The sequence below is a fragment of the Corvus moneduloides genome, chromosome 2 (assembly GCF_009650955.1).
Source record: "Corvus moneduloides isolate bCorMon1 chromosome 2, bCorMon1.pri, whole genome shotgun sequence".
NCBI classification, from domain to species: domain Eukaryota; kingdom Metazoa; phylum Chordata; class Aves; order Passeriformes; family Corvidae; genus Corvus; species Corvus moneduloides.
In genome coordinates, this window is record NC_045477.1 from 21,945,080 (window position 1) to 21,961,288 (window position 16,209).

At 41.7% G+C, this 16,209-nt stretch overlaps 2 protein-coding genes across 6 annotated transcripts in view; one reads left to right on the forward strand and one right to left on the reverse strand.

Moving 5' to 3' along the window:
- CMSS1 (cms1 ribosomal small subunit homolog) overlaps positions 1-16,209 on the forward strand; it is a 225,558-nt gene that overhangs the window by 170,712 nt on the left and 38,637 nt on the right. The window lies entirely within an intron of this gene.
- FILIP1L (filamin A interacting protein 1 like) overlaps positions 1-16,209 on the reverse strand; it is a 189,419-nt gene that overhangs the window by 168,054 nt on the left and 5,156 nt on the right. The gene's annotated exons all lie outside the window — the stretch shown is intronic.

The window sequence follows — 16,209 nt, forward strand, 5'->3', positions numbered from 1 at the left end:
AGAGATACTTGTCTTTGAGGTCATCACAGCAGGAAAAAAGTGAAAAGATTTGAATAAAAGAGCATGGCTTGTGCACTGATAGGCATGAAATTCTGGGTCCATCATATGTATCTTCTGCTTTTTTTCCTATATTATTGATGTTTCTCAAATCTTTTATTTCCCAGTTAATTGCCCCTTAATGTCTGCAGCATGTTAGAACAGAAGGAAATCTTCAGTATTTGAGAATGTTTAAATGCATACTTTATAAAGTAAATTTCTTTCATGAATTAAGGGGAAAACTCAGGTGAGACTCATCTGCATGGGACAGACCTCAAAGTGGAAAAAAGCTGAAATGTTTTGACAGCTCACCCAGCTTTCTCTCAGCAGAGCATGCAAGTAGGACAGGGAGTACTTTCAGAAGTACTCATCAGGAGCTTGATTTTCTGCCCACTGAAATGTGTTGTTTGTATTGGAGGTTTTTGTTGCTGGTTTTTTTTCTACTGACTTCTCTAGGAGTGGATCTGAACCAAACTAATTCTTGCTTTTCTAATGTAGTGGCCATGTTTCTTGAAGAACATTGGATACCTGTGTCTCTAGTTCTCTCTGTACCTTCACAGGTGTGTGTGTGTGCTCCACAGGTGTGGATTTTCTTGTGGCCTGTTCCTCCTGTGCTCCCTCATTGGATCAAAATACTGCTTTAACCCCAGCATGATTTGTATGTGTGCCTTGTGTTTTAAATTTCTCTGAATAATAAGTGGTTTTAATTCCTGCTAAATGTTGTTTACTTCCTGCCTATGAATGGTAAAACCTCAATGTCTGTTTTTCATATACTGTTTCGGGAACCTTATGCGATCCTAAATGGAATGCCCTAGGGAATAGAAGATGAGGTCAGCCCTGCTGCTTACTTATCTTGGGATTCAGCCCTTCCGCTCTTGTTCTTCAATAGTAACATTCTTGGTTCTAAGCCACTATTGAAAGGTGAAGATCCCATGGAGAGCTCATGTAGTTCACCTGGAGCTGATGGTGTTGCTGTGGGGGGAAGGCCTTATTTCAGAGGGGCAGCCATCGTCCTTGGGGGCATTTGGTAACTTCTTGCACTCTGAAGTAAGGGTGAAAAATTACTTCCTTTGATGAGGATCAGACAGAATTTCAAATATATTCACCTCTCTCGGGTTATATGTTAACCTGTATCTCCGTCCTTGATCTATAGCATCTTAGCTGAAGGGTGACCTGCAGTACTTTGAAGAGCATAATGGCTGAGCAAGCTCTGAGAGAGGAGGGCACTCAGCCACTCTTTGAAATGATTACTCATGTTTCTATGCAAGATCTGCTTTTTCTGATCAGTAACTTTTGAAATTTTTTCTGATGTGGTGACTTCATTGTTCCCTATTTATTGCACATCTTAACTGTATTTTAAAAGAACTTGAGCTGATGCCAGCATCAACATGTCTGAGCAGTTTTGATGCAACTTAGGTAGCTTTAGGCCTGAGGTCATATGAAAAACATTGCTTTGGGGACTAAAGTCTTAAATACTATACCAGCAGGAGTTTCCGTAGAGGTTTCAAGAGAACTGGGCAAGTAATTCTCTCGAGTTGACTGCAATAGCTTTTGTTATCTGCTTTATAAACTTTGGAATTAAATACAGTGGGTTTTTTGGAACAAGTATATTGGGGATGGGATAGGGGGATGAACTTGGCATGGAAGTTAACGTTTTGCAGAATATTGATTCAACACAATGCTGAATAACAGAACTGCTTAAATTACATTATCACTAGGAGAATATGTTCTGATTCCATTTGCAATTAAAAATACTAAAGGTAATAAAAAAACTGCAGTCTATTTTTCCAGCTAATCCCCATGGCTGTACTTCCCTATTTTTTCTCTTGAGTACTTATGGCTGTTGGTAATTTTCAGATAGCAGTTGAAAGGAAGTAACTGACTTTGTTTTAGAAGTGATCCTGTGAAGTATCTTGTCTGCAGATAACTGACTCCCTCCGTAATGGCAGAGCTCTTAGTTTGTTGGCACATCCATTAAAACAGTCGTGCCTCCAAAAGCTTTGCTCTTTATTAAGTGCTTGAAAGACCTGCTCCCAGTCTAGATGAGTGAGAAGCAGCCTTGCTTTGAACAGACTTGCATCCACAGCTTCCTCCAAACAGCCAGCTGTAAATGCCACGGGTACTTCTCAAGATGTCTGGCCTTTCTGGATGGACAAGTCAAAGGAATTGTTTCCACGTGCCATGTTGGCTGCACACATTTCTGTGCCACACTGCTTTGGGGCCTCACCTCACTCTGGACCTGAACTTCAAAGAAGAAGTAAAAAAAACAGGAAGTCTAATGTGTCATGAAAAATCACTACTGGATACAGAAAATATCTAACTTCATGTTCTTGTGCAGTGTTCAGCATAGTCCAGTTCCCGTGGAATGTTGGCATCATCCACATGTTGCTATTGCTTTAGCTTTTTAATGTCTTGCACAGAGGGATAAGGTGGAGGCGGCAATGCTGTGTTTGGACTGACTGTGGTAATGAAAAGCATGTCCTGAACACTTCTTTTAAAGTGTCACTGTTGTGTTGTGGTTGGCTGCCAACAAGTTTGCTTGACACAGTTAGGTAAGGTGTAAATGACATCAGCTCCTTTGGTGTTTTCCCCTTAAGGGAATGGCTGAGCTGTTCAAGCAGTCTCAGCTGGGACACCCCTAGCTGCACATTAGCTCTGCTAAGGTGCCATTTGGAGAATGTTGGTGGACTGCAGTCAGGGATCACTGTGTAATGTAGGTAGGAATGATAATCTCTCTCAGTCTAAAAAGTGCAAGTGCAATTGAGACCACTTGTTAAGCCAAAATCCATTGCTGTCTGTGCTGATTCACAGTGGGAGCTGACATGAAATATCAAGGAGGGATTAGCGTGCACAGCATGCTGTGGTTAAGAGCTTGTGCCACTTGGTCAGACCACGGCATGAAGCTATGGTGAGTGTTGAGTTGTAATGTCTCCTCAGGTTACTCGACTTGGGTTTGTGTGCAAACAGAGCAAGGTGGCTGATTGGCAGGCTGGCTTCAGAGCCAGGGGTTTTAGAGCACTGCTGAAGAATAGGCCTGGAGTATCACCACTTCCAGTGCCTCACTAACAGGAGAAACTACACTGAAGCCTAACTGAGAAAGGAGAGCTGGTCTGGATTTAAATTGATGATTTAAAAATATTTTACTGCTTTTTTCTTTCATATAGACTCCCATGTACTGGTGAGCTAACAAGGCTCTCCTGTGCTAAGAGAAGTTCAAGTGTGTTGTTGAGCTTCCCACTCAGGAGTCTCATGTAGCTATGCAGGAGTCCATGCATGGAAGGTTTTTTAAAGAAAGATTGCATTTCTCGATGTCAAACATCAGCCTTTTCAAAACTTCATATTACTGGGTAGACGTACTCTCCCATTCTCTTGCCTCACACATGTGCCTTTCTGGGCCACTTTTTCTCACATCAGGGATCTGACCTGCTCAGGAGTTCCCTGTAGCCCGTGTTCACTGACAGTATCATGACCCAGTCCTGGCAGAGCAATTTTGCTGAAATGGATTTCCCATTGCATGCTGTGGAAGAGGCACTCTACCCATGCTGGTGGTGGGAGACACGCCTGAAGTACGGCATCACAGAATATTCTGAGTTGGAAGGGACCCACAAGGATCATCGAGTCCAGCTCTTAAGTGAATGGCCCATACAGGGATCAAACCCACAACCTGGGTGTCCTTAGCACCATGCTCTGACCAGCTGAGCTCACCTGTGAGAACTGTCAAGAAATGCATGTTCATCCCAAGTTCCTAAAAGGAGAAGTCTTTATTGACTTGGGGAGTGTGAAAGCAACAGAAAACCAGGGATGAGAAATTAAACTGAGATCCTTGCCTGATTGCCTATTACAAGTTTCACAGATGTGTATGAACTGTTGTATTTTGGGCCCTTCTCTAGACCTCAGGTGCCAGATCTTTGTCTCTGTTGCAGGTCCTAGCCGCAGATGAAGGCAAGCAAATCAAACTGTGCTTAAGTAACTGGATCAAAACAACGTAGGATACTACAGTGAAGGATCTGCTCCTAAAGCTTTTTCTTATGCTGGAGTCTTTGTGGAGGGAAGGATGTAATTGTGCTAGTGCATTATTGTTGAATATCTGAACTCTTCCTCCCTGCTGCTGGCTCTCAAACACTTTGTTATTGCCAATTCACTGACCTCTCCTATGCTGATTGCGCAATACCAGGTTGAAGGTCTGTTGTGTCATCACCTGGGAAACTAGAAAATAAATGGAATAAATCACATTAAAGTATTTATAGATAGGGATTGAGCAGAGAGGGTTGGAATAGATAGAGATATATTTAGTGCAATCACAAAACTTTTTTAAACCAATTTTTAAAACAGTTGTAAGAATTCTATCAATGTTGGTAATTTCTGCTTGTGAAAAATAACATTCAGAGTGTCGTGGGAGGAAGAAAGGAAGCTATCTGTGGGGTGGAGAGAAGATGGTGGTATTAGGCAGCAAGAGTGGATGCAGTTGGTGTAGGCGGACAGAGCTGTAGGGAGTCCACAGCTCTGCTGCCATACTGTGTTCAGTTTCTGGGAGGATGAAGGTTCGAGATAAGATGTGTCAAAGCTCAGTTCTTAATCACTGGTGAGACCCTCTGTGCAGTGCAGCCACATGTCTTGAGTCTCCTGTCCTCTGTTCTGTGCTGCCTGAACTGTTACCACTGCTGCTGTGGTGGGCAGCGTGTGTGATACGTGCTTGCCCAGATCTGAACTCCTCAAGAGTGTGCATGTCTGGTCTGGCACAACTGTTCTAGCCTGGAAATTCATATGTCCTTTTGTACTGAGGCTACATCTTCACATAGTAAACTGCAGTGGGAAATAGTTTCCCCTTGCATTATTATGCCAGCAGGGAAGTTTTATTTCCCATGATAAGGTCTGTACAAGCACCGCCTTCCTGCTGTGGTTTTTGCTGGCCAAAAAGGTCACTGCCTGCTTCCTCCAATCACCTGCAGATCTCCCAGGTGAGTGGCTTGCTTTTGCTCTGTGATTGCCCTGGATCATCACGAGCAGGGTGAGCAGTAAACAGCCTGAGTGAGTAAAGGGCCACTGCCACGTTGGTTTGTGCAGGTTTTGAACTGGGCATGGGCAGCTAAAGGGGCATGGCTTGAATAAGGGTGATGATGGGTTCAGAATTCCCCTTTCTCCTCTTATTTAAGTAGTCACAGCCAGTGCTGACTGGGGATGTGTGATCAAAATATTCATAATAAATATCTGTGCTCTGAAATACAGACCTTGAAAAAGTAAACTTAGCTACCCCAAGACAGATACATTGGCTCCACCCTGGTGCTTATTTCAGAATGGATGCTGTTCTGTATTTGAATGTACATGCATGCAAAGTGTTTGAAAAGAGGCTTAGAAACAGACAGGATCCCTTACCACACCCTTTATTTCTGTTTAATTTGGAAAATACAAAATCTGCTTTTATAAAGATCCTTGCTGTGCTAGCAAATGTGTGTCGCCCACCAGTTTGCTCCCTTCATCAGCATTTCCCAATGCTGGGAAATATTTCTTAGAAGAAAGAATGGAATAAATCATTCAAATGACTATGTTTTGCAGTGCCTGCCTAGCCAGATGAGTAGTTTTCTGAGCACTGGGGTTGAACATGCCTACTTGCCTATAAATTTGTGTCCAGCGGTTGACTGTGAGTCTCAGTGGAAGCTTTTCCCATGGTTGAAGAATTTGCTGGGATGCTCCCTTCTCTCTGGGATTGCACATGCCAGCCTTGCCTTTCACAAAGATAATTATAGAATTGCCTTCCTGCCCATTTTCACAAAACTTGTAAGAGCTTGCAGGAATTTGCTTTTCCAGCTTTTTGTTGAACCTTGGCTCAATGGCTGTGGGCCAAGAAAAAACTCTGGGATCAACACACAGACATACACACAGAGATATTGTGGTTGTCATATAAAGACCTTGATTCCCCAAGAAGCAAGGAAAAGGGGATGTGCAGTGGGAACTGCATTGTGGGCTCTTTGTGAGACAAGGAGTCACTAAGAGTGTCCTGAGAAACGGGGGTATTGCACATACAAAGCAGGGGGTAGGAGGAGCACAGCAGCTTCTCTTTGCCTGCCTGCTTGAGCTTCCCTGCCTATGTGCCACCAACACTATAGGGGATGCTTGGTGGCTTTCTTTTTCTTCTGTGATGTAACTTGTAACCCAAGTTCAGCACAGTGGGCACTTGGAGAAACAACCTTACAATTAGTAAGGGACAGGGAGGATTTGCCTGATCTAACCAGAAAGAGTTTTCAGAAATAAGAGAAATATGGTAATATTTCTAGTAACCCTAAGAGAAATGTGCAAACTGCAAGCATAATGACACAGGATTTTAGATGAACGAAGGGTTTTCAAAGGTATGTTTCCCACTCTGGTGGAAATTCACCCTGTGAAAATAACGACCAGTTACATGTAACACTTCCCAAGGGTGGGAAAAGCATACTTCAGTCTTGCATATTCAGCATGTGAAAAATAACTGGATGTAGAGACACATACCATAAATAAGCAGAAAAGCCACACATGGGCTTGCAGATGTTTTACCACATCAGTGAGATTTGCATATTGTTTCTGGCATTGCCATTTAACTTGGCATGTGATTTGGGAAAAATCATCTTCCTGTTCTGTGCTCTGGCATATCTGTTTTCACTATAGACTGTGGCTGCCATCTGAAATCTCACTCTACTTGTAGAGAAGTTGGCTTTTTTTTTTCTGATAAGCTTTGTAGTATTTATACAGATAGTATATATACAGAAGGTGCTGGGAAAAGGACTGTAATTTGTAGTTTCAGGACACAGTTTGAGCATCCTGGGTTTTAGTAGATTCTCAATCTGAGACTTAAACTCAAAATGAAGAACTAAGGGTTCAACGTTTGGGGTTTTAGCTCATGGTATAGGATCAGTTGGAGCACCAAACGAGAGATACAGAGGTTAAGTCTGAAAAAGTAGGAGAAGAGTCAGGCGTGGAAGTGCAGTGGTGATTCCCAGAAGCAGCCTGACTGTCAGCACAATGGCTCATGTCATGGTGCTAGGAAACAGCATCTCAGGGTCTGAAACGGAGCTCGAGTTTACAGGAAGGCCTTAGATGGCTTTCACCTTGAGTATGGGATCTGCTTCCATGATGATATTCAGGTGTATGGCAGTTTTAGGATGAGAGGTTTATGGGCGTGTGATAATTTACTCTGCTATTTACTGATAGGCTCACCTCCCTTTGTGCAAGTGAACCTTAAAGGGAAACCATATAATCATGTTAGCAATTGCTTTAGCTGAGAGAAGGAATAGTGTTCTTTCCTATATCTTCAGCTGTTCTTGTGAGAAATTCCACTTCTGAGGCTAAAACTTCCCTGCATGTACCAGCGTTTATTTATTTTTGGCTTTTCTGAGAATAGGAGGTTTCAGCCACACTTCCATAATGAGAGAAGAATGAAATGAGATTTTCTTTGTCCCCAAAAATGTTGGTTTTAAACATCCTTTCAGCTGTGTGGATGAAATTGTAAAATCGGCATGTGACAGTGATGCTCCAGAATTCTCCAGGGGCGTTTGAGCTTGACTTCATGGTTTCATGCAGCTTTTTGTGGCTGATACAGAGCCGATGAAGCAGACTTTTCCAATTCATTTTTTCTGAAGCACACAACTAAGGAAAGATTGACTACAGAAGCATCTGCAGCTAATTTAGCAGAGTAGTCCAATGAAGGATATTGCTGCAAATTGCTACAAAGGCCTGGCATGGTTGGTGGCCAGGCCAGAGAAGAATCTTTTGCGTGGCTGTCAAAATCAGAAGGTGCCTCAGTCTCTTGTGCTCTTACTTGAACTGAAGGAGAGGCAGCACTTTTCTGGAGTCGTCCAGTGGTCTGAAATGACAGTGAATTTATCAACAGTGAGGTGTGGCTTCTCCTTTGCTTTTTCCTTGGTCACCCCCAGGAAGTTTTTTTTTTGATCAGGGAAAGATAATTAGTGGAGCAGAGTATTTTGCCAACCACATTTAATGTTGGTATGACAGCTGAGTCCTCAACGCTTTCCTCAAGCATCTCAGGGTCTAAATGGGCAACTGAAAATGGTTTTCTGGTAAGAGGCATGTCCAAAGTGGTGAGGAGAGGAGAGTGCAGAGAGTAGCTGATGTCTGAAGAGCAGTGTGAGGGTTGTTTTTTGTTTTAATTTTGTTCTTAAGCTCTTTCCACAAAAAGACCTGGCTGCCATTGCTGCTCTGATTTTTCTTCTTATCTTATTCTTTCCCTTCTCCTGGCCCATGTTTGAATGATGGGGTGTGACCCCTCTTGCATTATTCCTTCTCATTTCACAATTCTAGGTTCTTCATATGTCTCTCTATTTCCTTCCTTAATTTTTGTCATTATGTTAAAAAAAAAACCCCAAAAAAACAAAACCAAAATTCTTTGATGGCACCACATGGGCAGAAAAATGTCTGGAGGATCATGTCATTCAGTCTACACAATGCTTGGATCTCAGCCATTCTCTGAGTTCATTGCTTACATGACCTCTAAATATTTATTTTTGAAATGGGTTTATAAATTGCTATGATTGATTAAAAGACTCCTGAAAAATGTGACTTCTTCTAAACACATGCAGAGTGGTGGTTGGTTTTAGCAAAATAGGACAACAAAAAAAGCAAACAACTTGTTTAATTTTAAGTGAAGTATCAGATCTATGCAAAACTGTATGTTGTTTTATTCTTTAAATCTTGTGGGTAGAAGCTGAACAACCAATATGTATTCAGAATGACCATAGCTTTGGCAGCAACTCTGAACTCATATATCAACATTTCTGGCATGAGAGATGCAACCATAATTTTCTTTCAACAGCCACGTTTGGGGGGAGTTGTTTTCTTTTGGTTTTTAATGTATTCCCCTTGTGCTTTTGCTTGGACAAATACTGTGTCTTATGTGATTAAAATCAAACTCTCTGACTAGTATATATTTAAATTGCTTTGTCCTGTACAAACAGGCAGATCTTGGCTCCAACCCTACATTAGTATGTGAGACATCAGATTCTTAAGACCACTGGTTAATTGGAAATCACTTAATGGGAACTAATTGTCATTGCCTTGTGATGAAGGCTTAGTGAAAGTATTTTAATAGAAATACATAGGTGACTGTAAAGGTCAAACCCAGATAGGAGTGTGGGGAAGCTTATAGGCCAAAGCTAATTTGATGAGATATAAGTGCTTATCCAGTCTTCCTTTGCTGCAATGATAAACAGTCAAACAACCTTCATACATACTTGCCAGGTAAATATATGAGAGTAGGTTTGCCTTGTGGAGTTTGAGTATGGATGTATAATATGTTTTAATCTTCTACGTGGAAATCTTCTTTTTTTCAAGTACTTCATACCAGGGTTTATGCTACAAAACTTATCAGCCTGCTCCAAGAGGCATAAAGAGCCCTGTCAAACACAGATTTGTGACAGATTTTTATTTGCCATGGCTGAAGTTATGTGGCAAGTATGGCAATGTAAAAAGTGCAATATTTGAGGAGGTAAATGGCTCTATCTGCTAGTCTTTCTTTCTAAACAGTACCTGAGAGTGCAGGTGACTTGCTTTGCCAAAAACAAGCTTTAGGAAAAGTAAATTTGACATCTTGTTTTGATGGTGTAAGTGGATGAGGGTAATACTATTCAACCAGAGTGTTTCATTATAATTACCAATTTAAAAAATAAAATGACACTTGAGAGCATGTTATTGCACTAAAATGATCCAAATCCAGCTTTCATTGGAGAGCCCAACTGTGTAAAATGAGCATGGTTTTAGAAGTTAATACTCCCTTACCACACAGTGCCTCCACACACAACAGCAGTAACATCTGTGTAATGGGGCATTTCTATTGCTTTAATCACCACTTACTGCACCCTTATTGGTCATTAGTTCTATAGATTAATGACACAAATGTGGATTTATTAGTGCTGTAAACCTGTGGGAAACAGTGAGTCGAATTAGTGTCTTTTTCATAATAACAACTGATGTTTATTAGACCTGAACATGGTGTGTCACCTTCTACAGTAAAAATGACTGCTTGTGAGCCATCTGAGGTTGCTTGAATGATGCTTCATCACTTGGTTGTAACATTTCTAATTGTAGAAAACTTTTCCACTCGCTAGCAATCAGTTCCTGATTTAGGGGATCAAAAACTGTTTGGAAATCACTTTTTACCCCAGAGTGAAATCTTTTTATTTAAAAAAATTGCTTCCTCACATGTAATGTTGACACAGTAGAGACCCCTGCATTCCTTGAGAGGATAAGATATGCAAGATATGTGTGTCTTAATGTGACTGTTCATAAACCAACTCACCGCTGGGCTGCAGCCTGAAATGCAAAACTGGTCAAAGAAACAAGTTTCTGATGCAAAATTAGCTACTGTAGTTAGTGCCCTTTGGATTTTAAGGAGTTGGAACCTGTCAAGCCATGGTTTTATATTGTACCAGTCTATGCCATGTCTACACAACCATGAGAACATCTCTGAGATGGTTAGAGACTTCAAAACCTCTGTAAGTTAGTAAAAATCCCTTCTTTCCTCTTTTTGTGTGATTTGCCATCCAGTTGATTATGGTCACTTCTAAGAAGGGCTGATGAATATGAATCTTACCTGCTACCCCTAATAAACGAGTTCTTAAGTTCAAGGTTAAAGGTTGTTTCTCAATTTGGTTGTCTTTCAGTAGCAATGAACTGTGTTATTTACAATATTAGCAGCTGTGTGGTATCTCTTTGCTGTAATGCTCCACAGCTGATGAAAATAACCATAGAAATTGTTGAACCTTAGAACCAAGAACATGAAGGACCTCTAAGAGGTACATTTTAAGGAATTGTTGAGTACAGTAGTTTTTTTAGTGTCCTTTCCTGTGCTCTGAGAGGTGTGCTGCCCTGTCTTCCACTGGCTGCAAAATCTGGGCATCTCCTTCTTCTGGTCTGATAAAGACAATCCTTGTGTAACCCATCCCAAAAACCCTCAAATGGATGAGCTGTTGGGACCAGGTCCTTGTGTGAGAGAAAATGGCACAGTCATCTTGTAAGCAGAAGACAAGAAAGGAATGTGTTGCTCCTGGGCATGCAGAGCCATGGAGGGGCATATGAATCCCAGGCAGTTGCTTTGCCAGTGCATATGGAAAAGGAGAGGGGAAGGATTCTGAATCCTTAAGAAATATTTCTTCTTGATACATGCTGAGATTCTATTTCCTTGTGCTGAGCTGGAGACAGCTGGTGTTCCTCCAGACACTGAGGAAGCTGGGCGTCAGCACTGTCTGCTTCAGATAAGATTAATAATGTATAGATTCATGGGGAGTGGAGCCTGATCTGTTGGGATGCCATGGCAAGCACTCCTAGTGAGGAGGAGCAGCTGCCTGCTTTGGGCCTCCTGAGAGCAGCGAGAGGAACCATCTGAGACAGACTGGGATTGGCTCCTGTTTGTTCTGCAGGCGACTTGCTCTCACCTGGTAGCAGACTGTGCTGAATGCAGCACAGATCTATGGATGTGTGATCATGTCCAACTCCTGGGTCTGTACACTTCAAAACTCTCTTAGAAAAATGACTCCACAACTGAACACAAGAATACAGTAGAAGGAAGTTTGTTTCACCCTTGTGTAGCAGATTACAAGTGAGCTTAGTAAAATACATTCTAACACAAGTCTTGACCAACAAGTAAGAACAGCAGCAGTTTTTTAAATTTAAATCCTCTGCAGTGACTTCTGCTTCCCATTTTTGATTTGGAAGTTGAGAATTGTTTGATCTCATGAATGCTTTCTGTGCTGTATGCAGGTTGGAGGCTTTTGACCTATCTCTTTTATACCTTTTTTATCAGCCAGAATATTGTTCAGAGCCATGGAGTGATAAGGCTTTGTAGGCTCAAGCTCTTTTGGGCTCACTTCTGAGGTCCTGGCTAGGATCTGCCCAAGCTCACAGTTTTGAAGCAGCTTTTAGGGTCAGCCCGAGTTAAGTGCACCATGTTATTTACCTTTCCACATCCTTGGATGCAATTAAGAGATATGGCATGAGTGAAGAACAGAAAATTAGGAGGGGAATTCTAGATCACTGGAGGCTGCAGCATGTGAGTGCTGGTATTTTCACACATTCGTGGTGAGGGGTTCCCAGTCCTAGTGCTTAACCTGAGGCAGGGAGAGCAATAGCAGCTGTTCCTTTCCTGCTGGCTTGGACACGGTGTAAGTGGTGGTGTACCCAGTGGGTGTTAAATACATCACTCAAGCTCTTCTGAAACCTGAACTAAATACTCGGTTGGTTGCCGAGTGTGAAATAAAAAAAAAGAATTAAAATGACTGAGGCTTGCAAATCTGCCTCTCCAAATAAAAAGATCAGGTTTTGTGCCCTGTGGTAATTGATGCTTTTTTTTTTTTTTTTTTTTTTTTTTTTTTTTTTTTTTTTTTTTTTTTTTGAGGTTTGCAGTCCAAGCTCTTCAAGCATTGGTTTCACAAACAATTACTCCTAGGCATGAATGACTGGTTTCCAGCCTGGAATAACTTTACATGCTCCAGAGAATGCCATTGCCTTTACCCAATTCTGTGATTATTTACTGTAACAAATGATTACTGTAATGGTTGGGGTAATGGCAACTGTAAAATAGAGTATCTGTGGTACTCTTGGGCTAGAAGCAAACAGAAGATAATGAACTGGATGCCTTGCTAGAGATGTGAGCATAGGTCTGTACCTCGCCTGCTGTCAAAGGAAATCCATTGCTTCTGCACGAAAGTGAGATGTGCTTTCTTATCCTGCACAGAACAGTTTCACCCTGGAAAACTAATCTAATTCATATTTTATTTTATTTGGGTTGTGTTTTGTCAGCTTTATGGATACACTGGGGTAAGGGACATGTGAATTTACTTCTCTTTCTTTCCCCTAGCCTCTTCAGTGCCTGTCTTTTCAAAAGATTTAGGTAACAACAATGAACAGCTGGTAGATTTGTGCTGCATTTGGCCTGGTGGTGTAGCAGGGAGGGCTTGGTACCCCTTCACAGAGGTGAGAGCTGCCGGGAACAAATGTGTTTCCACCCCTGTGGAAACACTAGCAGGGACCAAGGAACCATGACTGTCCAGGCACTGAGCAGGGGGTGCAGCAGCTCACCGTGCTGAGAAGGGAAGAGGGTTGGGTTTTGCAGGAAACAAAGCATTTTCTACATGACAAGGAGAAGCATTCTGACTCAGAACCAGAGCCCCACACCTCCTGCCCTCATTCCCTTTCCTGCCACTGGCTTCAGTGGTGTATGCTGGCTGCCCTTCTCTTGGGTTTAGCCCTTTCTGCTTGAATACTGTCTTCAGGGTTTTTCCTGGTTCTTTCCCATTGTCTGGATCTTTTTCTGGTTTTTACATCCCTCTTGGAGGAAGGTTTGGTATCTACTACTGCTGCTGGATGGGGACAGTGTACAGCCATCTCTGCAGGTCACATTTAACTGATACTGGGGACTGCAGTGTCTCAGAAGAAATGGGGAGAGTGCTGGGCAGTTTAACATTTTCATTTCCATACAGTAGCAAAACACTGGTAAATTCATGATGCAGAGAAGAATGCACAGGAAAATTACTGAATTTAAAGATATAAATGACATCATCTTATGGGTCTTATGATGTATTAGCTAAAACTTGCTTATATTTAGATCTGGTTCTTCCTTTGCCATGTGTTTTTATGCATGTTTTGTCAGGCTTTAAGCATGACTCCCTTAAGCCTGGGTGATACAGAAAATGTATATGACACTGCACAATGTGTTGAACCCTGAACATCCTGATTTTATCTTGTCATGTTACTCTTATTATTATGCTAGTTCACTGCTGAGCTTTTTAACCAAATGCTACTGTGGCTCATCTTTATTATAATAGAAACGTATTTTAAATTAAAATGCTTTTACAAAATACAAAAAAAACCCCTTCTTTTGTAATTAGGAATGTCTTCGTGCTTTTAACTAATATAAGTATTGAAGAGGTATTTGGTTTCTGATGCTATATTTGGCATTCCACAGCCACATGATTTTAGTGATATATAGTTGAAATGCCTTTTGAAAGCCTCTATAATAAAAATAGAAAAGAAATTAGATTACCTCTGAGACTTAAACGGACCATTGAAGAATTTATTAGAGCAATGTTAAAATATGCTGTAAAATGAGTCATGTTAGTCTGCAAATTGATGTGGCATATCTGGGGATTCAGAGTGCTGTACTACTCAGATTAATTAAAATGTAGTCAGCTGAAACCTTCACTATAATCAAAATTGCTCCCCAGGGTTATACCTTCATTACAGTCCTGGTGTAGCCTTCCAGTCCTGACCATAGCTGAGCTAAGTAATTACTTCAGTTTAAAAAAAACCCCAAAACCAAAAGGATGAAATGACCATGACAGTACTTAGGTTTATTGTTTGGGGGGTTTTATTGCTATGCTGGGCTCTGTTTGATATCATTAATTATACATAGCTGTTCTTTATTCTCCCGAAGACAAACAGTAAGAGACAAAGTATCTCTGATGTGAGGGTTATGCTGTTTCCCATATTGTAAGATGTGGAATATGTTACAATTGCTGGTTTCTGTAACTTTGGCTAAGGTGCCGATCTCCCTCTGCAGATGTGCTGCCTGTCTCATCCCTGTTGTGCTGTGGGTAGTGTTCTGCTGCACAGGGTTTCCTTGTCAGCAGTCCTGCACTAAATCAACAAGGAGGAGACTGCATTTCCCACCAGGGTCTCGAAGGAAGAATTCACATCATGTGAATTGGTACAGGATGCCAGAGGACATCTGCCTTACGAGGCTGTCTCCAGAGTTCAGGCTTCAGGAGCTAGATAAAGCACTGCTTCTGTCTCTCCCACACCATGTGTATTCTGACCCCAGCTTTGCAGAGCCTGTCAGCAGTTTGTCCTTGAGCTGGATGCGGTAGTGAAACCCTCTGGATAAGGCTAACCCTTATCATTCTCTTGTGTCGTGTCAGGGCGCTCTCCCAGAAGCTGCTGAATAGCAAAGACATGACAAAGAAGCCTTTGATGGTAGCTGTCAATACTGGAACCTGGAGATTGTAACTCAGAATCAAAATGCATCCTACTGAATTGTGGCTCTGACAGAGTGAGCCCCAAGCTTGTTCTTCATATTAATGATCTGAATACAACTGGTTTAGATTCTCAAAAATACTTCTAAAAACACTCTTGCTTTTTCAAGGGTTAAAGAAAGGGATTTCATGTCCTTTCTGTCAGAATATAATAAACAACTATTATATTCTCCTATAGCACTTCCAGAATCCCATAGAACTTTGCATGTGTAATTTAGGCTCCAACACACCCCATTAAGGGGTATTTCTATTTTTTTTTTTTACTTTTCTGCAGTAAGACAAACTGAGATGGAAGAAGTGCTAGTGGTTTGCTAAAGGCTAAGCAGTCCCCCTGAGATGAGTCCCTCTCAATGCATACTCCCAAGCTCTTCAGTATAACAAAGCACATACATACACCTGACTTCCATCCAAATAAATCCTCTAGAATTCCCTCCTCTGACCACGTGCACTGGGCATTTACACAAAGGAAACACAGCGTATCTACTCATCTATGTAGTACCTCATCAACAATTGTGAAGTTTAATATTGACTGCTTAGTACCTGTGACAGCTTTGCAGTTTTAATAATAAAAATGTCTTCAATGTTAACAGCTCTATTTAAGTGACATGTCACAGGAAAGGAGTAGAGAAGAGGCTAGCTGGACCTTCTGCAGTGACTGCTCCATACCCTGCACTGTTTGATGAAGCCTGGCATTTCTTCCTTTAATTTCAGTATCAAGGAGCGAAGCTGAAGGGAAACCTGCCTTGTACATTTGTGATGGGGCAGTCTAAAATGGAGGAATATCTATGCTCCCAAAGAGACTTGTGAAATTCTTTGCCCACGTAAGGAGCCAGTCTCTGGGAAGACTCAACAAACCTATAATTAGACTACATGCTGTCCACCTCAGACAGCTGGAAGTCAGATGAAAGATAGTGTGAGGGGGAACAAAGGCTCTGTTTTTCCCCCTTCAGGAGCCTCAAGTTGCAAGAAAGGTCATATAATTTCAACCTCTTGGTGTCTACTCATCTGTGTGGAGCCTCCATTGCAGTCTGGTTGTCTCTCCTTCTAAGTGGGTTGGTGCTGGTGAGTGGGTGAATGTACAGCAAGGGAATGTGCAGCCCCTGGGCTTGGTTGAGTGAGAGGAACTGCACAGGAATAGCAGGTGCTCGAGCACACAAGCCCT